The sequence below is a fragment of the Sinocyclocheilus rhinocerous genome, unplaced genomic scaffold (genome assembly GCF_001515625.1).
Source record: "Sinocyclocheilus rhinocerous isolate Xijiao unplaced genomic scaffold, SAMN03320098_v1.1 scaffold469, whole genome shotgun sequence".
Classification (NCBI taxonomy): domain Eukaryota; kingdom Metazoa; phylum Chordata; class Actinopteri; order Cypriniformes; family Cyprinidae; genus Sinocyclocheilus; species Sinocyclocheilus rhinocerous.
The window spans coordinates 1,161,778-1,185,756 of NW_015636034.1; positions in this window are offsets into that span (position 1 = coordinate 1,161,778).

Genomic DNA, 23,979 nt, shown 5'->3' on the forward strand with positions numbered 1-23,979 from the left:
CCATATGGCAACATACCTATTTTTCTGTAGTGCCACATGGCAACATCGATATTTTCTCAATTTACAGTAAAACTATGTTAGACAAAGTTGATTTTTGAATAAAAATATGTAATTTACTAACCAAAGATGATAAAAAAAATTAAAAAAAACCTTAAGAAGAGATGTTCAGAAATGAGGCTAACAGAGTGATTTCTGGAGCACTTCAACAGGTGTCTTCCATGTGAGGGTGAAAGTGGGAAAAGTGTTTTGGAAGAACATTCAAATGTCATTTGACTTAAAAACAGCACATCCTTGACTACCTTAAGGCCAGCCCTTTTAATTTCCATATTGCAATACAGACGTTTTTCAGAATAACAAGGAAATAAGTGGAAATTAATTGTTGCCATATGGCAACGCTGTACCATAGTAGGTTAAATAATCTGCACACTGATTATGTTTTAAAATTTAATATATCCTGTCCATAGACTGATCCTGTCATTGAATAGCATTTATAAATGTCAACACAGGTCATTATTGCATGCCCCTCTGCCCATATTGTGCAGTAAAGAAAGCAATTCAGCATTTAAAGTGGGTAACTAAAAGAAACTAAAAATACCTAACGTGCAAAAATGTTTCTGGCTGTCTGTCATTTCATGTTACTGACTAATTCTCTGACAAATCACATGCTGTTGGGATTAAAAGCACAATGCGGAACATTCCTAGAAGCATGATTTACAAGTATTCAGTTTTAACTGCAATAGTATACCCCCAAGCCGATGCCTTCTCTTGTATGTTTTGATTCTTTAACCTGCAGACATCTCAAGCTGTTGTCATTTCTTCAACAGAAACCAGAAATGCCAGTGTGTGTGTGTAATTACAGGCTGTCTGATCAGGTATTTCAGCTTATGTATCTGTCCAGGTGTGTGTGTGGTTTGTTTCTGTCATTGTGTGTGTTGATTTTTCTTGTCATAAAGCTGTCATGTGTCTCCTGAAGGCTGATTAGCCGATCACCAAGTGTCGCCAGAGTCGTAATTCTGTAGAATAAGCAGCAAAACAAAGTCTCAATTACTTTTAAAGCTACAATCATGTTTGCAGAGAGAACTTTATGAGACCATAAAGAGAAGAAACGTCTTCTTAATTACCAGAGGAGTGTGTGTGTACGTGTGAGGGAAGCAGAGACAGAGAGTTCTTAGTAGCTGTCCATCTGTGTTTGTTTTAAGAGGACGGCTGTTAGCCTGTGAGTGGTAAAATCAGCATGCAAACATGAGGACCCTCAGTCACATCAACACTGTTCTCTGACACCAGGGTTAAAGACATTCAGTAAAAAGACACATAAACATCACCCATTCAATAATAACCCCTGTTAGCCTATCTCAAAATGCTATCCTCTGTGAATACTAATGCAGTGTCACTATCTCTTAGAGCCTTGAGAAAGAAGATTGATTTTATTGATTGACAAGTTAGATGCAGCGCTGTTAGTGATGACTTCTGACCTCGGCAAGGGTGTTTATGGGAATTTTAGTGGCTTGTTGGCAGCATGTGGTAAAAATGACTGCTACAACTGTAAAGGCTGAACGAGGGAGAAGATATATGATCAACGACTAAAATGTATTTCCAACATCTTACAGATATGGTTTCAGTGATCGGCTCAAAAAAACAAAAAACACTTTTTGGACACTGCTTTTAGCCCTGTATTTAGTGTAATGATGTTTATTTGACCATGATCACAGGCAACCACTGTCAAATGGCTCTGTTAGAAATAACTTTCAAATAATAGAAACTTTCTAATAATAGAAAGTTCAAAAGATCAGTGTTTATTTCCAGCATCCTCCTCAGTCACTTTAAAAGCAAAGTTCTCTCAATTTAAGTTTGATTTGAAACCACATGTTAAAAATTTGGGCTATACTATAGATAGTCACCTTAAAATGGATAAGCAAGTTAATTCAATTGTTAGGTCTTGCTTTTTCCATCTTTGTCAAATCTCAAAAATCAAGTCATTTCTTAATTTTATGGACACAAAAAAGATTATTCATGCTTTAATTTGATCACTGCTGGACTATTGTAATTCACTTTATCTTGGTCTTAGTTATTCTGTCTTTTCACGTTTGCAGTTAGTACAGAGCTCTGATGCGAGGTTATTGACGCGCACACGTAAGCGGAAGCACATTACGCCAGTACTTGCCTCCCTCCATTGGCTGCTTGTAAGATATAGGATTGATTTTAAAGTACTTATATTTGTTTATCAGTCTATTCATAAGTATGCTCCTACATACCTTTCTGACCTTATTTCAATTCATTGAGATCCTCCAGATCGCTTAGTTCAGCAAATCAAATTCAACTAAAGGTGCCAAGATCTAGACTTAAACATAGGGGTGATAGAGTGTTTGAGGTAGCTGGTCCCAATCTTTGGAATAGCTTACCACACAACACATTAGATCCGCACCCACTTTGTCCATTTTTAAGCATAAACTTAAAGACTACTTTTTTTTCTCTTGCTTTTAAATAATGTGTATATATGTGGCCTTTTGTTTGTTTTTTCTCTTAACTGTGTTTTAGGGTTATATTGTTTTCTTTTTGTTGGTATTTAGTTTTATTTTTGAATTGTAAAGCACCTTGGACAATGAACATTGTAAGTATATGGTGCTATATAAATAAAAGACTAAGACTAAGACTTTATTTGAAATACAAATTTATCGTAACAATGTAAATGTACTGTAACCTTTGATAAATATATAATTTTCTATTTTTATTAAATGCTTTTCTTTTTAATTTTAGGTTCAAAGGATCCTGAAAAAAAAGCTTTTTTTTTTGCTGAATGTGATTATAATAAAAATGTATTTAGCACCAAATCACTGTACAATATATTTATACACATGCAATTTTGACAAAAAAAATTTACTGTAATAAAAAATTAATAATAATAAAAAATTTAATTAAATATATATAATATACATAATAAATAAAATAGATGTATACATATAGAATAGAAATATATGTAAGTTATCATAATAATTAAAATCATATTAATTATATGTATTTATTTGGAATTTAGTCAGGCAGTAATTTTATTATTATTATTAATATTATTTGTATTTATTTGGAAATTAGGTGATATAATCAAGCAGTAATTATTGATGCTTAAGTAAAATGAGCATGTGTGTAGTATAGGGGAAAAAAGCAGCTCAAGGCCGTATAATGCAACATCAGACATTCACAGACCTGAGGACCTGATCGAATGGGTGACCTCCACCCCAAGAGCCCAGTGAACCCCTGAACTCTCTCCCCAGATTCACCCCTCAGTCTAACCCCAGCCTCTGGCTACAACACACAAAGGAGCGGAGGTGAGGACGAGGGCCTCCCTTCACAAGAGGTTGAATATTAAACTGGGCTGCAATTATCCTCTGAAAAACACTGTTCATGGATGGCTCTAATCCATAAGGTCCTTTGTGAGGACCTACTGGCCATGTTTCACAACATCAGAGAGATGTGATTTTGTAAACGGCAGGAGATAATCACAAATCAATAACTCCCTCATTGATTACAGATGTGGCTAAATCCCCGAAAACAACCCAGGATGAACATGAGATTTAAAGCATCGGTACACCACATGGGCTTTTAAAGTGTGTGAAACGCTGAAGGGAGGAGAGACAAGAACGTCTGTAGAGTGTATGTGTGTGAGAGAGAGCATTTGTAAGATCTTTTTGCTAGTTCAGCTCTTATCAGTGCGCATACTTTTACTGATAACCTAAAGAGCTGATAACATTGTGTTTGTTTTCTTTAGTTTTTTTTTGCATATTGACTGTAAGTATTTGAATGAGTGTGTGTGTTGTACTGGTTATAAGTTCATTTTAGAGGAAAATCTTTAATATAAAATGAGCCATGTGCAAAGGCAGACATGTGTCAGATATGACAACATAAGTGAAGGTGATTATTTTCTATTTCCTATCCCAATCCTAATTGTTAACTCCACACCAGTTCTGCTGAATATACTAAGGAACACTGTGCCAACCTTTCCAATGTACATTCAGTTACTGTTCGCAAGGTGTGTCCTCCAGCAAGGTATACAGAGTCTATCCTTCCTCTCTAGACCATGACCTGCACACACACACACACACACACACACACACAGAAACACAAAATCAAACACACACACACACACACACATATACACACCCGGATGCATGTATAATGCTCTCATTGACAATGTGGCTGAGTAAAGGTATTGTCTTTGGACTCCAGAGTTTGTGCATTTCTGTCCGATACAGAGAGGAAACTGGCATATCTGTGTCACTAGTTCTATTTCTGTATACAGTAGCTGTACACGGTTATCTGCTGGTACTGTAATGAATAATCAATTAGATGCTGCATCAACGAGATGTGAAAAGAGTTTGAGCATAAAGGACACGAGAGCAGAAATGAGTTTCTGGCATTTTCACTCAAGGATGTTTGCTCAGTATAAACATAAATTTTTTTGCAAATAATACAAAATGTCATTAATAATTAGCTAAACAACAGTTAGTAGTAGAAATAAATAAAATATAATGTATAAACGAATACATATTAAATACATTTCTGTAATATTGCCGTTATTATTTTTGAAACACTGAAACAAAACATACAGAAAACCTTTGGGATTGGTAAGTATTTTTAATGTTTTTGAAAGAAGTATGCCCACCAAGGCTGCATTTATTTAATCAAAAATAAAGTATAAAATAAAATATTGTGAAATATTAGTACTATGTTATACTATAGTACAACTGTTTTCTATTTTATTGTATTTTTAAATATAATTGTAATTTATTTAATTGTAATTTAGTTGTTCCTTTGATGGCAAAGCTGAATTTTCAGCACCATTAGTATTCAGTGTCACATGATCCTACAGAAATCATTCTAATATGCTGGTTTGCTGCTCAAGAAACAGTTTTTGTCAGCATTAATGTTGAAAACAGTTGTGCTGCTTAATATTTTTAATGATACATTTTCTTCAGGAATCTTTGCTGTATACAAAGTTCAAAAGAACAGCATTTATTTGAATAAAAATCATTTGTAATGTTAAATGTTAAAAATGTATTTACTGTCACTTTTAATCAATTTAATGCATCATTGCTGAATAAAAGTATTAATTTCTTTCACAAAAAAACAAACAAACATTGTATTGGACTGTTTGTTTACAGTGCAAGGTAAATACTGTGCTACAATCCTCTCAAAACAGAAACCATGTAAACGTCAAAGAGAATATGAATTTACAATGGACTAAAAAACCCAAAGGCAAACAGGGGGCTTCTCATTTCAGAAGTCCAAATGACACTGCTTTCTGGCATGTATACCTGAGAGTCCCTGTTTATCCTGAACACATCATCTCTCCTATCAGCATCTTTTTCCCCATCTCCCTCTCTGTTTCCCATTTTCCTTCTTAAAGACAGTGACCACTCTCATCTCACCCTCAATTTGTATGAATGTATTCAAAGGTCTTTCTGAGGATGCATATTTGTGCACGGATGTCCTGTAAATCTTTCAGCGACAAGCAAAGCAGTCTGCACAATACAGGGAGGAGATCACAATGATGTCACCTTCACTTGCACTGAAATCCAGCCCGTCAACACGACTTACACGAGTCATATTACAAATGATTTAATAATATTGGGTTTCCAGTGGATTCATAAAATGTGCGTTATCATGCCTGATGATGCAGTGTTATTAAAGGCTGTAGCTGGATTTGTTCATCTGAAACAGAGCAGATGGACTCGGGTTCCAGGCCTGTGCAACTGCTGCTGATCCGTATCCAAACACAGCAGCCCTCATCCCTGATCCAGTAGGCATCCCTGGAATTTCGGCTCTCTGTACCCCTCCCGTCCTCCCGCTCACCCTAAAGCCCCGCTCCATCTCCGCCTAATCTCCCACTCAGACACCCTGAATTAACGCCACATTCTCAGCTGATAAGAGTTTAATGCATTCTCTGAAGCATCGGACGTCCATAGCGCTGATGGGGAACAGACATGTTATATATTGCATCTACGGCCATTGTAGCTCAACATCTGAGATGCCATTAGTGCCTATTTATCAGCTTGACTGTGACTTTGACACTCAAATGGCACAAAGGTTTCAGTGTATGATGCAATGTCAAGTCGTTTAATGATTTGACCTGCCCTTGATACGTTAACATGGCACATAAGCGGCTGTTCACACAAAACATGCTTTTGCTTTGAAAACCTTGAAGGTTTCGAGAAACGTTGAACTTCATTTAACTTGTGCATCACAGTTTTTAGAATGCAATGTCATGCGAGACGTGAATGCAACCGTCAAACTCATTCGTGTAGTGTGTGTTTACATAGAAAAACAATGGAAAAGTAGCATGTTCATGGACCGGTGAGCAATCAATCTGCTGTCTTGCTAGCTTAGCATTCACTAACAAAAATGTACTATGGTATTACCATGGTTTTTGGACATGTACCATGGCAACACCGTCACTTTACCATGGCACTGCCATAGAAATTGCTGTAAGGGTCCACTACAACAGCAATAAAAAAAGAAAAGCAGAACAAATTAGTTTCTCCATGTGCTTGTTTTTCCTTCGCAGAGATTAGCTTAGCCTAGCATCTAACTCAATAAGCGAGTGGGCCAAGAACTGTGAGTCACCAAAACAAACAAAGAAACACCCTCCGCTGTATACACACACACACACACACACAGGCACACAGATACACACAGAGAACAATTATAGGAGACCTGTTGGTACTCAGAGAGCAGCGTTGGTGCGATGTTTACCAACGGATTTAGGAGTAAATCTGCCCCCTACATTCCTATTGAGATTCAGACTGAGCATTAAGAGAGAGCAGGATTACTGGCCAGTCTCTATAGACCCCACTGTACAGCGCTCGGCCTTAAAAGAGGCTGACCAAAACCTGCCACAACAGACAGAAACAGAGAAAAAGAGATTAAAACCATTAGAAGTTGAATTTGCTGCTCTAAGTATCTGAGAAAGAGACATACAAGTTTCAAAAGATATTACATCAAAGTATATTTTAGTTTACCAAATATTTTGTCAGTACTTTTGCCAGCACACTTTAACCATTATTCAAAGAAAATTTAAGTCATTATCAAATTATATAAAGATGTATTTAGGTCTAAGTGGATCAAAAAAGCACAAGATTAGCTAATTGCATTTAATATGAATTTAAACTATAATACATTTTCATTTAATTGCAGATAACATGCAATCAAGTGTCCAAAAACATTACATTCAGTTCACACATATTTCTGTAATAAGCACTCTATGCTATTTTTTGTATTAATTAATTAATTTATTTATTTATTTTATGTTTTTTTACAATAGTTCACTCAAAAATAATTTGAGTTTTTTTTTTTTTTTTGCCCCAATGTTCTTCATGGTAAAATATGAATAGATTTTTTTTTTTTTGAGCTATGGCTTTAAGTTGTTATTTAGTTACCCACAGTACAGTCACAGGTATATTGAGTAAGTCTCTAGTATGATCTCCAATAATGCTGAAAATGAATGGCCATTATGTTAGCAGTGAATTATGAGGCAAAATGCAAATACAGCACTAATCTCCACTGCATACAGTGTTTACAGTTGTTGCACAGACAAGTATTCTGTTTTTATCCATGTACTAAATCACTGGGTGGGAGAGTTACAGTATGTCCTTGTGTATGTGTGTTTGTCTTTGAAGAAGCGCCAACCATGTCACAGTTAACAGCCAATCCAATAAGCCGGTGACATCACCCTTTTAAATATTTCACAGCTCTCTAAAGTTATTTCAGTTCTATCTGATCTTTTATGAAAAAAGTTTTTCCTTCAAGCTCCTCAAAATTTGGTTTTCACATCACGAATCCAAAACTAGAACAAAGATTCTTTTCAGTGAAACTTTACATTTGTATAAAACTACCAAATATTCAGAACACCAACATGATGTTTATGTTAACGTTCAGTTTGTCAAAAGCACATCTATTTGCATGCATCATTACATGTCTGTTTTATTGAAGGTCTTTGAGGTGCATAAATGCCTGAAGGTGAATGTCATCAACTATAGTTGATTTAAAATGATAAATGCTTTGACTGGATGGTGGTACAGAGGAGGGTTTGATTTGGGGTGTTATTGTGAGTCATCTGTTCACTCCTGTTTCATCTAAGATATGTATATATGATACCCCTAACAGCTCATTCAACTGTGGTAGCAGTATGCAGTATGCACTATAGCAGTGGTTTTCATACTATGGATCACACAGTGGAAATACACATTCAATTTAAAAAGAATCATGATAAAAATATAAGTTCTTATATTGAATGAACAAGTTATAAGGTGAGCATAACTTAGATATTTATCACATGACATAGCACTTCTGTGATCTGTGACACACACCATTTTTTCACCCTGCACAAAAAAAAAAAAAAAACCTGAACCTGTGCTGTGAAGATCAAATTTACAAAATACTCTTATGACTCACAAATGCATAAGCTGCTGGTTAGAATCAATTCACAAATCCCTCACTGAATAAACTCACCAAATCCATCACAGCGGCTACTGAATCCAACATATGACTCACTGAACTGCAAGTTCCATGTCAGTAAATCATTAGCTTACTTCAATATATTTGACAATAATATGACAAAAAATTAACTAAAACAGAATAAATTAAGTTTTCCACTCATATTTCACGCTAAACAGTTCATGGTGGGTCTTGAGAATGATTATGCCTCTCAAGGTGGCATTTTTTCTAGCATGAGAAAGTATATGTATGTGAAAAGTATATTTATTTACTATACGTATGTATGAAATGTATGCAGCACATATTGTGTATGCATAATACACAGTTTAGCCTACAGGTGCCATGCAACCTTGTGGTATAGTGTACAGTGATTATATTTTCATAATCTGCTGCTTGAATATACATTGCTACTAATGCAACTGTATATTCTTGCTTTTGATGCCTCTTGTACCATAAATCCAGCCTTTACTGCTACCACATATCCCACATGCTGTTAATGCTGAATGATTCATTTTCATGGTTATGAAAGAGACAGAGAATCTTGGCTCTTCCACAAGACACATGAGAATTATTATTGAGGTTTATGTAAACTCATAACCTTGCTCTCAGTCAGAATTAATCTATGATTATTATGCATGTTTACACACTAGGATTCTAAACGTACCCTAACACACAACACTCACACACACACACACACACACACGCACACACACACACACACACACACACAGGTTTGTTTTTGTGAAAAGTGGGGACATCCCATAGGCGTAATGGTTTTTATACTGTACAAACTGTATGTGCTATTGCCCTACACCAACCCTATCCCTAAACCTACCCCTCACAGGTTATGTCCTCATTTGTCACAAACACACACACACACACACACCCTTTATGAAACAAGCAGATTAAAGCAAATTTTCAGCTTGTTCAAGCTCTATTTTTAGCTGTTGGATTTTTCAGTTCAAACCTCACTGATCAGGCCAACATCAAAAAGAAATAGTGATAGAGGAGGGAGCGAGGGCGAAAGAGTGAAAAAGAGAGAGAACAGGAGTTTGAAAGTGACATGCAATCTTCCGCATTCGAGAGAGAGGGAGACAGAGAGAGAGGAAGAGAGAGAGAGGGAGTTAGATGAAACAGACTGAAAGAGGCTGAGAGAGGACTCTTCTCTTACTACTAATGACTGAGGGGGTGAACAAAGAGCCGCATCTCTTCCCCCGTTCTCTGCTTCTCACAAAGTTGCCATCACTCCATTCTCTACCCCTTTTATTCGACTCTTTGTGAAAATGTAATAAAGAGGAGCTGATGGTTTGTTTAATATTATTGGTTGAGGTTTAGATGATGCAGCTTGTTCCAGCGCCCACTCATTCAGTTTGAGTCCATCTCTTTGGCCTGTTTCAGAAACATTATCACATGTTTATCACCTATAGGCTATGCTCACACAGACTGACAACTGTAAACATTCCTGTATCAGTGTCCAGCTTACAGGTGTCACAGAAAGTGCCCGATCTGACCCTTAAAAATGACTTTTGTTGGTTTAATTTAATGTAGTCAGGTTGATTGACTGATATAACATTTTGTCTTATACTGTATTATATGCATTGTTTGGGTTACCTGACAATACATTTTTATGGTCATACACTGAAATATTGCCCTCCACTGCCCACATGTGTATGAAATCTAATTTCCATCACCTAAGACAAAATGCTTTGGTTTATGATAATTATTACATGAAAAGTCAAAATTGAGACACAAAGTCATAATAATGAGATAAAAAAAAACTAAATTATTGCATAAAAAGTAAAAATTAGGACATACTAAGTCATAATAATGACATAAAATTTAAAAATTACACTGAGAAAAAGGTACCTTTGAAATATGTACATTTATAAGTACTAATATGTACTTTTGAAGTACTAATATGTAATATTGTACCATTTAGGAGTAAATAAGGTACAAATCTTTTAGCTTTTGTACCTTAGTGACAGTTTTGTACCTTTTTACCTTCAGCTTTAAAGGTGTAATCATTATTATGGCATAAAAAGTCAAAATTATAGATATTATAGATAGTAATAATTATAGAAGTTCATTTGCACCAAACAAAAACTCATGTTTTAAAAAAACATGCTTTGAGGACACACTAAGTCATAATAATAAGATGAAAATAAAGCCATAATTATGAGATAAAAAGTAATTAATTATGAAAAATATTACAAAAATTAGACTTTATATTTGTACTTTGTCATTATGATTTAGTATGCATTGACCTTTTTACTTCTTAGGTTACAATGATGCTTTTTATGCCAATTTCAACTTTTAATCTCATAATTATGACTTAGTTTTTAATTAGTCTTCTTCCCTGAAAAATATATTTTAAAAAAATTATAAAATATGTTTGTAAAGCACCGGCTGCATGTCCAGCATGTTCGCTAGCCGATGGCCCAAGACACTGGGACAAGCAGTGGACAAGCAGTTTGGAGAATGGATTGATGGTTAGATCAATGAATGCCTACAAAGCAACACTGCATAAGATATTAAGGATTGTTTTCAGAGAATGAATTTTTTATGCGAGTGCATTTTGTCATACTGTGCTGGCAGATGTTTTTTCACTAGTTTAAGTTTAAAACAAGTGAAAAAAGTCAGTGCAAGAACACATAAACACTTAAATTCAAGGTGCAATTTATATGCAGTGTTGCTTCTCAAGTAAATGTATGATTTTTCAAAATTGTTTTGAACAGGACTGACAGCCACATTCTGACAGAGTCTGAGTGCAAAACACTCTTTCCCCTTAATTTAAGAGATGTTTGAACCTGTTGGTTGGGTGCACATGTTTGTGTCACCGTTTGGCAACTTTATTTTGACCGCCTCCTGTCACAATGCTAATGAGCAGCTCGTGTTAAACAAGTCCAACAACCGTTGAGACCCTCCCACCGACCTCTAACCCCACACCACCGGAGAAACGGCAAGCCAAAGAGCGTGTGAGAAAGCGCGCGAGAGAGAAAATAGAAAGATAGTCCAGAGGGGATGAAAGAGCAGAGATTAGCTCTAAACAAACTCTGTCAGGCAGAAAACGGTAGGAGTCTGACAACGAAGCAACCTCAGTCCCAAATCTCTCTTTCGGTTTAACACGGTCTCTCTCCCTCCCTCACTCACTCTGTCTTTTACTTTCTGGCCAACAATAGAAGGTGCAAACTGCAGGCCTCATGAAGGTGGACTGTATAGGGATTAAAGCTTTTGTTGCCAAAATACAAATTACACATCTCCCACTACTCTCCCTCTCTCTTTCAGTCACTTCTTTTGTCTGTCTTTCTCTCCCTCTGGAGCTTCTCTCAGTGGTCTGCAAAAACTCTCAAAACTTCTCTCTCACTCCTCATCTTGACTCCCTAAAAAAGGGAGAAGGATAGAATGAGCCACAGGAAAAGAGGTTGAGAATGACAACTTCAAATGAATCGAATGTAATTATGACATTTCTGGGTATAATCTCCTCTTATCCTTTAAGATTTTAATTGCTTCAGCATGCATGGTAATTACCCCACAAATAAGTGCATGTTGAAATTACTGTATATTGCGCATGTGGTCACACAGACACGGGATATTTAGGACATGAGATCTGAAATCACATCCACTGCAGAGATGTGGGAAGCTGACTTTTTTCCTGCCCTGGAGAAAAAAACACTGTAGATCATACACTGTAAGCAGGGGTAAACAATCCCAGGTACCCCTCTACTCAGGTTGTGGAGGGAAAAGATTTGTATTTGCTTTGTTAAAACTATAAAAGCAAGAATAGCAATTTTAGGGCTGCCAGAGAGTTAAAATAATTAGTGTCTTGATCATTAACCATCCGCAATCCAGTTTAGTCTGCGCAAAATGTGCTGAAATAGCGCCGCAACATGAGTATGTAAATAAAGCCATTAAATAAAGCGCAAACACACTATGTAAATTACGCTCATTATGAATCACACCTTATTCAGAAAATTCAGCACTATTTTCTTGATGCAATTAACATTGTGCTATTTCTTGCCACAGAAAGCAGGTGGTAAACAAATTACATAAAAGAGGCTTTCGAGTGCATTTTCTATTGACCATGGTAGTAGTTATTCATTAAATAAAACAGTCACGGTTCGTGACGGACATCACATCTTACAGTGAGTCTGATAACCAACTGCTCACTCTGCGTATGACATCAAAGTACCGTGAGAGCAATTGGAGAGCAGACAACTCTTTATCAAAGCCACTAGAAGGTAAGCCTGCAACCATTAGCCAAAAAGCGTAATGGCTAATGCTAATGGAAAGGAGACCAGAGGCTGTTTTTTTAATGGATGTCAATGGAGGAGAGACTTCACTACGCTGAATAAACAGCTTTTTAGAGGAAACGGCTTATCATTTAATGAATCGACAGCCTATCTACTAATCTTCAACATGTTTTACACTAAACAATACTTTTGGATTGAACTATTTTTAGAGTTTACACCAAAAACAAAATGCCGTTTTATAAGAGAAGTCACTCCCTGCGTCTCAATGTTCATACTATCCATCCTAAATAGTATGTGATGTTAGAATAAGTGAAAAGAGTATGCCAAAAGTCCCTGGATGGTCTACTATTTCAGGTCGATTTTTTAAGTGTGGATCCGTGCACACTCTAATGGCTAAAATTGCCCACAATCCATTGCGCTTTGGCGAAGGATTTGGTCCAGAACTACAATAAACCGTGTTGAAAAAAAACCTACAAACATGGCGGATGTGCGTGACCGGCGGTTAGGTAGGTTTACAAAAAGGGGTTTGAGTTACTAATAATCAACATTTAACCTGGTAAAAAATATTTATTGATTGTTATCTGTGTTATATTTCATCTGCAACAGGAATGTGAACTTATATAAACATCCTTTTGGTCATTAAGTTTTAAATGCATCATTATGCAGAAAATATGAGCAGAGTTCTCGGCATGAAAGACCCGCGACTGGCAGATCAACGAGCTACTTCTTTTCTCTCCAGTACGGTAGGAAGTTAAATTAAATTAAATGTGGAGAATGTTAAATGTGACAAGATGATTGACAGGCCAGTTTACAGTGACAGGGTGCGTGTAACAGGTGCAACAGAGCGTCCGTTAAAGATGCAGTTGTGTGACGTGATAGTATGTCCCAAAGCTTGCCTACTCTTCTACTACACACTCAAAAGTGTGTACTTTTTCTTCACCAAAGAGTACATACTTTAAGGGCGTAGTATGAGTAGGCACATTGAGACGCAGCAACTGACTTTTTGCGACAGATGGGATACAGCTTATGGCATTTCCCATTCATTCCTATGATAGCCGTAAACGCCGATTGAGTGTTGTACAACTCTGACAGAAATTCAGTGACGTCAAGGCTGTAATGTGATTGCTTATTAAGGCTCACGTGATCCAAGTTAGCCGTTACGCTTTCTCCAATAGTAAGTAATACAGACCCTCTCTCATCTCCCTATATTAAGACAATCTCTAGCTGTGTCTCATTTAGAAGGCTGCGCCCTCCGGAGGTCGAATCCTCTGGAGTTCGCATCCTCTGTAGGATGCATATACGAAGTGTCCTCAACCTAGAATTAAACGAGATGGCCTTCGTAGGACAGGCGGAAAAGGAAACAGGAAGTATCACGTTACTATGCCAACACATTTAGAGCATCGTTGTGCTCTCACACTTCTGAAATGAAGGACAATTATTTCTAAATTTGGAAAGTAATTAGAAAAAAAAATGCTTTTACTTGTTTTATTTTGTTCAATGTTTGAGGAGCTGCAGCGTACGTACAGCAGACATCTGTTAAAGAAAAAAATGGAGGAGGATATTAAAAACAAAGTTTATCCGTTTTTACCGAGGCGATTTAAGGTAAGTTGTAAACACCACATCTGCGCTTGTGTGTACATCTGCCGGCGCCAGCATTTTTCAAATTAACAACGGTTGTTTACGGCGACGCAAAGAATTGTGGGTTATCTGTAGCAGCGAAGGATACACCTCATGCATCCTCCGAATTCCTGTGAAAGAAGGTCGCATTCGAAGGTCGCATTCGGAGTGTCCTACTTGCTTTTCTGAAATGAGACACCCTCGATGACGTATGCAGCCTTCGAATGCGACCTCCGGAGGGCGCAGCCTTCTAAATGAGACACAGCTTCTGTCTTTATGCTTTAGAATTGCTCTAAAATTGTCTCGGGAGTACCCCCCGGCCTGCAAGGGGCGATGGGGGTATGTGACGAGTGGGGGCGGGGCCGAGAGCCGTGGGAACGGAGCGAGGCCGGTGGAGTAATTGATAATGAGCGACACCTGCACCACTCACCGGTCTCGAGTCCCATGGAGGAGCTCCGGAAGGATAAAAGGAGGAGCTACGACAGTGGAAGATGAGAGAGGACCAGGCCTGGATTTTATTTTGTGTTTTGTGTGCGGTAGTCGTCTGCGAGGGGCAATTTCCCTTAAATCCTTTTTAGGACAATCAATATAAAAAGAGTAAAGCCACATTTCTAGCCTGGTGTTGATGAAGGTGTCCTTGAGCCTTACTGATGGGACTGTGGGGGTGTATGAAGCAAGAGCTACCATATCCTGCATGCACTTATGAAATCAGGAACTCATGCAGACACTCACACAGACGGAGGTGCAGAGGGAAGAGCTGTCTGAGCCTCTGTAAACCTTTCACCTCTGTGCCAACCTGAAAGAAAGCTGTTGGATGCCAGATTGTCTAGGTCTGTGTTTTTTCTCTTAGTCTTGGGAATTAGCCGCTCTTTGAAGAGCCCACTGACTGATGAAGACCAGGTGTGACTATGTGCTTGAGTATGTATGTGTGTGTGTGTGTGTGTGTTACAGAGAGAGAAGAAGACAGACAGGCAGACAGATATACAGACAGACAAGGAGAGAGAGAGAGAGAATGAGAAAGGTAGGAGACAGAGGTTAGTGAGTATACAGCACACTGGAACTGTTGGTAGGAATGACTGTTATGTAAGTGTGTATTTTTGCTGTATCTTCCTGGAGTTCAGTGTGTGTGTGTGTGTGTATGTGTGTGTGTGCGCGCGCGGTGTGTGTACAGATTTGGCTATACAAATTGTACAATTGCCCTCCCTAATAGTGTGAGAACATCTGAAGTAGTCCACACTGTTTTAAATGCATATAAATCAAAATCAGGTTTAGAGGTATAAGTTTGAGACTACATTAAAATCTGAAAGAAAGAAAAAATAAAATAAAATAAAAAATAAATAAATAAAAGTTTAAACCTGGAAAATAAAGGATCTTAAAATATGTAATATGTGAAGTCATGACACAAATAAACACAAATTTTTCAGATGTTTTAGAATATATAGGGTCAGTCTGTGTCAACTCAACCGGAGGCCCCCGGCTCAATTTCTTTTATTTTGTCAGGTTTTTTTTTTGTAAGAAAGATAAATATGTTTAAATAGATGAAAGCCAAAATATTAAATGTCACAGATATATTTACAGAGAAATCCATTATATTGTAGAGAGTGGTCAAAATGGCAATTTTCACCTGAGATTCAGAGCCAAATTACAGGTGGGTGAAAATTATTTTAGAAAGATTGCAGCATCATTATGTTATTTTTACAATGAAAACTATAGGTCTATTAGTAAAATCTGTTGACTTTAGTAATCTTTGTTGCATTATATGCCAGTGGTTACGGTTGAAAAAATTGTAAAAAAAAAAAACTTTTCACATTTTTTTTCTCCAAAGTTTGCAGACCTGTGTCTCTAAAAATATTAAAGATATCTTAATGTCCTTTTAGATTTAGGGTCTTAACAAACTTCCCTTTTGGCATCTTCATTTTTAAGGCCCTGTATGGGTCAGTCCCAGAGATACTGGGATCTAAATATGAGTCCAGGAGTAAATTGTTAAATTGTACACATTTTCAGTGGTCAAAATCCAATTGTAGTTCACTTTGCATATGATACTTATTTTCTTTTAAAAAGGAAGAACTAATATTGTTGAAACTATAAACATACATCTGTGATGTTTAATGTTTTGTCTTTCATCACTATACATGTCTATCTTTCTTCAGTAAAAAAAAAAAAAAAACTAAAATTGGCAAAATCAAAAAAAAAAAAAAAAACTGAGCTGGGGAAGTTTCTGGAATTTGGTTGATTCAAAGTCCATTTCAAGGAAAGTCTGATCACTTGGCGGCCATATTTGCAACGCCACTGTGCAGCTCAAACAAGACCAAGTCCTATTTGAATGAATGGGGGAATCCTGTAATCTCAAAACTGCTTGCTGAACTCGCAATTCAATTACAGTTTTCAAATTAGCAACAAAATCTGAAATGAACTGCCCCATGAGTGTTGTTTCTTATGCTCAAATGTGACCCTGGACCACAAAACCAGTCAAAAGTAACACGTATATTTGTAGCAATAGCCAACAATACATTGTATGGGTCAAAATTATCGATTTTTCTTTTATGCCAAAAATCATTAGGATATTAAGTAAAGATCATGTTCCATGAAGATATTTTGTAAATTTCCTACCGTAAATGTCAAAACTTAATTTTTGATTAGTAATATGCATTGCTAAGGACTTCTTTTGGACAACTTTAAAGGCGATTTTCTCAATATGTTGTAATATACCCTCAGATTCCAGATTTTTAAATAGCCTAGTTGTATCTCAGCCAAATATTGTCCTATCCTAACAAACCATACATCAATGGAAAGCTTATTTATTCAGCTTTCAGATGATGTATAAATCTAAATCAAAAAAATTAACCATTATGACTGGCTTTGTGGTCCAGGGTCACAAATAGTGCTAAAAACGCCTATTTTTCAGGCTAGACCAGCCAATGCACACGCTCAGTTCCAACACGCTTATGACTGCGCATGCGCATCGGCTGATCCAGCCTCAGGTTTCTATGGGAACCGGAGCTTCTAACAGTCGCTGCAGTGACTTTACCAATCAGTGATGGGCTCTTTCATTTAGAAGGCGGGACTATTCCGCCATATTGCGCATTGCAGCTTCTTCCATTCATAAGTAGCCTATAGGAGTGAACCGTCTTTGTGTTTCTAGTCTTTGGTTGATTTGACACAGAATGGCCAATATACACTTTTAAATGTTTGTGGTTTCTATTTAAAATAAATGCTGTGCTTGTGAATTTTCTAATGATCAAGAATCCTAAATGTATCACAATGTATTGAATGTATCAAACATGTTTTCAACATTGATAATAAGACTTCTTGAGCACCAAATCAGCATATTAGAATGATTTCTGAAGGATCATGTGACACTGAAGACTGGAGTAATGGCTGCTGAAAATTCAGCTTCGCTGAATAATTTACATTTTAAATATATAAAAATAGAAAATAGTTATTACACAATATTATTGTTTTTACTGTATTTTTGATAAAATAAATGCAGCCTTAATGAGTTAAAGAGACTTTCAAAAACATTCAAATAGAAATCAAAATAGAAGCATTGGCAGTAGTGGGACTCAATCTCACACAAACATGAACATACTCATACATGGACACTTAAAATACAGACACATTAAAACACCTTAGACCAATCATACTGGTACACACAGTTAAAGTGTCTAGTATGACCACTTTGCTTGTCACTTTTCTCAGCTGCATTGTCCTTGTCTAACTTTGAAGACTAATTTGAATAAAATGATCCTTTCAAAATGCTGAGGGCTTAAATATCAAATGAATCCATGACAGAACAATTTATTGATCATACAGAGGTTACACATTCCGCCGTGTGTCATGGGGCCAAGGTTACAGTAAATGAATCTAGACAGAATCTACAATCTAGCCTATGTTTGGATTTTCTGCGCTGATTTCTGAGGAAATTCTGCAAAATGGATTTAAACATGGCTTGTTGTAAAAAAAATTAGCATGAACATTTTTTTAGTCTATTTATTATTTAAGAATACTCTTAAAACAAGTTGCTAACAAAAGGTGCTTTATTGACAGCTGTTTGGATTCTCATTATGACGGTACACATTCACTGCTGATGATGCATTGAGCAAATGAGTATGTAACGCTACATTTGATTTGGGTAAGCTATTCCTTTATAATATTTGCTAAGGTAATATGTTTAGGGTAATATGTTTGCCTCTAGTTTTAAGAAGCATATAATGCTTATGTCACGTAGTGAAATGAAAATCAAACATAATGAAGGAACAAGGTTTGTAGCTTCTTGAATTAAATACTTATCAGTACTTAGTTTCCTTGTCAAGAAATTTTAAGTTCATTAGATGAACACAAGTTTACAGTTGTAAGTTGAGTTAACTTTAATTGACTGTAATAGGTTGCCATATATATTTTACAGTGTGACCAATTGTTACGTCCCTCATCAATCAGCTATGGTTAGTCTAGGAATATTGTTAGATATAACATACAAAATTTTAGGTGTGTGTATATCAAGATGGGAAGGAGCTGCACAAGGAAGAAAACCGGCCACAAAGTTAATAATTTAGTCACAATGTTTAATTCTCTTTTAAAGTGCTTGAGAGAAAATGAAGTATTAAAGTAAATATTTACAATATGTACAATCAATGAATGACAGTCGGGAGCAGGTTGGAGGAGAGGAAGGAGCGAGAGAGATGCTTAAATAAAAAAACTAAACAAAAACAAAACTCCCAATAACTAAGGTTAACCAAACCATAACTTTCTATCAACAAAAAATGTAGAAACAAACATCTTCAGCGTACAAAGACGCCATGCCTAACCTTACTCTAACTAATCAAACAAAACATACAAAATGAGCACCTCTCGCACTAGCCTGGTGTGTCTAATACAATAATGAAAACCTACATGTAAATGTATGTCGCGACATGCTTACCTTACTCCCAACCTCTCCAATACAATTCGCACAACTCTCATCAGTGACCAAGTTAGACAGGAGTTTCACAACCGACACCTTGATCGGATAACATCAGACAAATGCAAAACGCACATCAAAGTCATAATCAACAACAACTCACAACCTCTGATACTACTGCAAGAAAAACAGAACCGTAACTCCAACAAAACAGACTCTCAGACTGGTCTTCTCGCAAGAGAGAGAACCGTCCTCACAGAGCCGTAACATCACCCAGTCCAGCCTATTCGCCATTAACGTTAGTGAACTTTAAATAAACTGCGCGGCCGCAGACCATTGGTGGCGCAATCACAGACGTCAGCGTCCAGCGTCAGCAGAGTGACAGGCAGATCCGCCAATGAACTTCGCGTCTGAAACAGACAAAGCATACATACAAACGCACCCATACAATAACATATACATAAGCAAGCTTACATAGCACAGTGTACGTAACACCAATTAATTATTGTTATGTGGACATTTTTTGGTAATTTTTTTGTTATTTTCCTTTCTCTCTGTCTTTCACTCACGCATCTCTCTGTGAGTGGATCTTGTTTGTATAAGGCATTTCTCTCTGTCAGCAGTGCTATGTTTAATCCTCACTCACCGACAACCATGCCAACCCAAGCAAGAAACCTACTACTGCTACTGTACTCTCTCTCTCTCACACACACACACACACACACGCTCTCTCCTGCAGTAAAGTCACTGTTACCGTGTCTAAGTATGGTCAGAGGGATGGTCGTGTGGTCACTTTCTTGAAGTCTGTCTTCGTGCAGCTATATGAAGCCTGTATCCCACACTCTAACCATAATGTTCTGGGAGGGGCAAGGGAATGCTGTCAAAATGTTGTGTAAACAAAAGCATCTCTTTTAATAGAGCTACTCCCAAATTACACTAAACCAATAAGCCACAGAACAGACTCTGATGCAGTGCTATGTTTAATCCTCACTCACCGAGAACCATGCCAACCCAAGCAAGAAACCTACTACTGCTACTGTACTCTCTCTCTCTCTCTCACACACACACACACACACACGCTCTCTCCTGCAGTAAAGTCACTGTTACCGTGTCTAAGTATGGTCAGAGGGATGGTCGTGTGGTCACTTTCTTGAAGTCTGTCTTCGTGCAGCTATATGAAGCCTGTATCCCACACTCTAACCATAATGTTCTGGGAGGGGCAGGGGAACGCTGTCAAAATGTTGTGTAAACAAAAGCATCTCTTTTAATAGAGCTACTCCCAAATTACACTAAACCAATAAGCCACAGAACAGACTCTGATTGCAAAAACAAACACACACACACACATATAGAGGCAGTGGCTTACGAACCTCTAAAGAAACGTTCTGCAAAGCGCCTGGGTTTAAAGAGCAGTACAACAAGAGAAAAACACCAGCAGAGTAAATATGAAAGCCTTCATATGAAAGCCATTTTCAACTAATCTCTTTCATCCTTAGCCATCAAAAAAAAAACAACAACTAATAATTCAAGGATGTTCTTACCATCTCCGCACTGCTAGACACCAAAAAAAACAACAACTTAAAAATAGCATTACAGTAAGCCTGTATGTATGCACAGAGAGGGAAACATAATATTTAATAAAGACAGAAGTTTATATTTTTGTGCATGCTGCAATCTTCACATGTTTTGACAGGATGTTCACATTTCAAAAAATATGTCTGGAAGAAAGAATAACACATCTCTCTCTGTGTGTGTGTGTGTGTGTGTGTGTCCAGACAAAAGCTGCGTTCAGCAGCACCTAATCTTTATTGCATTACACTAGCAAACAGGTTTATACACATATATAAACATGCACACAAACATAGAAATGTGTTTAATCACTTAGTTTTAAAAATGTTTCAGTCAAATGTTTATTAGTAATGCTGTCTTCAGTGGAGGGGAAAGATGGGATTTTGCTATGTCTTTTGCATATCCTCATGGATGTACGAGTCAAGGCCAAATAAGGATGTCTGAAATTATAGAAAGGAGAAATCTTTTAAAAATGTAGTTTAAAAGGCATTTGCCAAGTTTTTAGAAATGCAGTCTTGGTTGGTTTTATACATTTTTGAGAAATGTTAATATGAAAAGTTTGATTTCATAACTCTATAAATGTCAAGTAATGTAACCATCGAGTAAAAGCTATTAAAATACTTTCCTTGTATATTTCCTTTAATGTTAGTGCAACACCTTAATCATTATTTTCAAGGTGGAAGAAAAATACAAATGGATTTGTCTTCAAAATAAAAGTTTTCTCCTGTAAACCTGTTTTTCTACGTTTAATAATTTAAAACACAACTGGTTTACTGATTTTGAAAAAGACATAATAATAAAATATTATGCAAAGTTTTTTCCTGTTTTGCAATCTCCAGACAGTTACCATCTTGATGTTTTTGATGTTATCCAAGAAAAACAATCAAAATTAATTTGAATTAAAAACATGTTCATCATAGAAAAAGTGTATACAAGTCATTTTGGTATAAACTGTGTGTTTTTTAATAACTGAATGAGTGTCACATTGTTTATTCACAAACAACAAACACAAAACCACAAAACACACACATAACTTTATTTTGAAGTATAATGAACCTCATAAAAGAAAACAAACTGCTTTGTAGAACAAACTCTTCACACAAATTCATGGTCAAATGCGTACTATATAAAAATGCAACTCCATGGAAAAATAAACACATATTCTTGAAGGGATAGTTAAAAATATTGTAGTTGAAGAAAAGTGTTTAAAATGTCATGTCAGCTACTCAACTACAGGTTTGTGCCATTATTTTATTTAGAAAGAGTGCTGCCTCAGCCTTGCATGCAGAAATCTTATCCAAATTGTGGTTTTGAGAAATGTTGCCTTACGCGTCTTTATGAGGCAAAAGTGTCATGTTGGCTGGGAATATCACATCCTCAGCAGGACCCGTCAGAGAACAATAGGTGTGATTGAACTGAACCAGTGGGATTTGTGAGGTGACACTATAAAATTGCAATAGCAGAGTGTAATAGTGATTTACAGTCCGGAAAGCGAATGTCGACGCAAACATGCATGTGCGTGAGGCCGTTCACACACACTCACGGAGGCGGATTCTCACACTTTTTCTCACAGATACTTACACACACTGTGAAGAAGTGTCTCATTGTTCTTTTCAGTGCCTGGGGGTGAAAGGTCGAGTGGAGTAAGTACAGTTATCAATCAGTCCCTAAGCACTGAGACTCTCTCTCTCTCTATGTCGTTCTGTTCTGCTAGCTGCAGGCTTTTTACAGACGTTCCCTGGCAGGTGTCAAATACCAGCAGTGAGAAATAATTACTGTCCCGCTGAATTCAGCTCCACTTACTGGCTTTCCACACCTCCGTTCCCCCCATCTTTCACTCCTTCACTCAAGCCCCCCTTCTGTCATTGTGCCGCACTTAAACAACTCTTCTCCGAAGCATACTGAAGTGGATGGTCTCTCAAGTAAAGAGCTTCTCTGTCAGTATCTGCATGCATGTGTGTGTGCATGTGTTCGCATGTTTCCAAAATGTGTGTGTCTACCTGTGTGTTGAGTCTCTGAGGGAGTGTCTTATTACCGGAGCCGTTTTAGTGAAGCAGCGGTGTGTCCGTGTGTGTGTGTGTGTGTGTGTGTGGATTAATGTCACTTTGGGAGTATTGCATGACCAAGGCCGTAACATACAGTAGCACATGCGTCTGCCAGTTACTCTTGAAATACTGGGTCCCTACAGAGAATGTACTGTGTGTGGACACAGTTAGTAGGCCTTAGTGGGAGCTAAAGTCTCTGAATAATGTGAATGGGAAATCAATAAAACACTTCTATTATACATGTCATGTTCTCTCTGTGTGTGTGTCTTGGTTATGTGCATTATCAGTATCAGGAATGAGACTTTTTTAGCAGTGGATTCAGACATGTAATCAAGTAAAAATCTGAGTTTAGATGGCTTGGAAGAAAATAAGAGGGCTTGGAGACAAGGTGAAATTTTTTCAAAGCCATTTTTCTTTTAATTAACATGCATGTATTAAGAAAGTAAATAGGGTCAGTTTTGATTTCATGTTGACTTCTGGGCTCTATCAGAGGCATTTGTGGCATGCTGCTAATTACCACAGAAAACTAATATAACAAAGATTGTGGAAGTCCATGGGGAAGCATACAGTAGTTGCCCAAAAGACTTCCAAAGTAATGGCATTTTTATTTAACATGCATTTAATATTTTTCCAAACAGGTAGTTGACATATAAGGTTAACATTTTTTTTTTCAATGTCCAATTTTAGAAAATGTGTATTTTTAGGTGTTGTGACTTGTCACCTTGTAGCTTTATTTATTTATTTATTGTAAAAATGAGTGCAGGGATGATTTTTAAAAAGTACAAATATTCCATGAAGTTTCTCAGTTATCAGTATTATTAATTATTATGTTCTTTCTTTTTCTCTTTTTGATTTTCACACAATGCCTGCTTTATTCCATATACTATATGTAACATTCTACAAGAAATTATACAAGAATTCCATGCCAGAAGGACTTGGATAATTGTGGTGCTGTGAGCTTTTAATGACAAATGAGTTGTCAGTGTGACTAGTATTATAATATTGATAGAAAGCCTGACAAATTGCTAATTGGTAACAGTGTTTACTATCTAACAAATCCAGACATGATTAATAAAACAGCATGTGACCTTCAGACAGCACAGATGGTAAATATGTT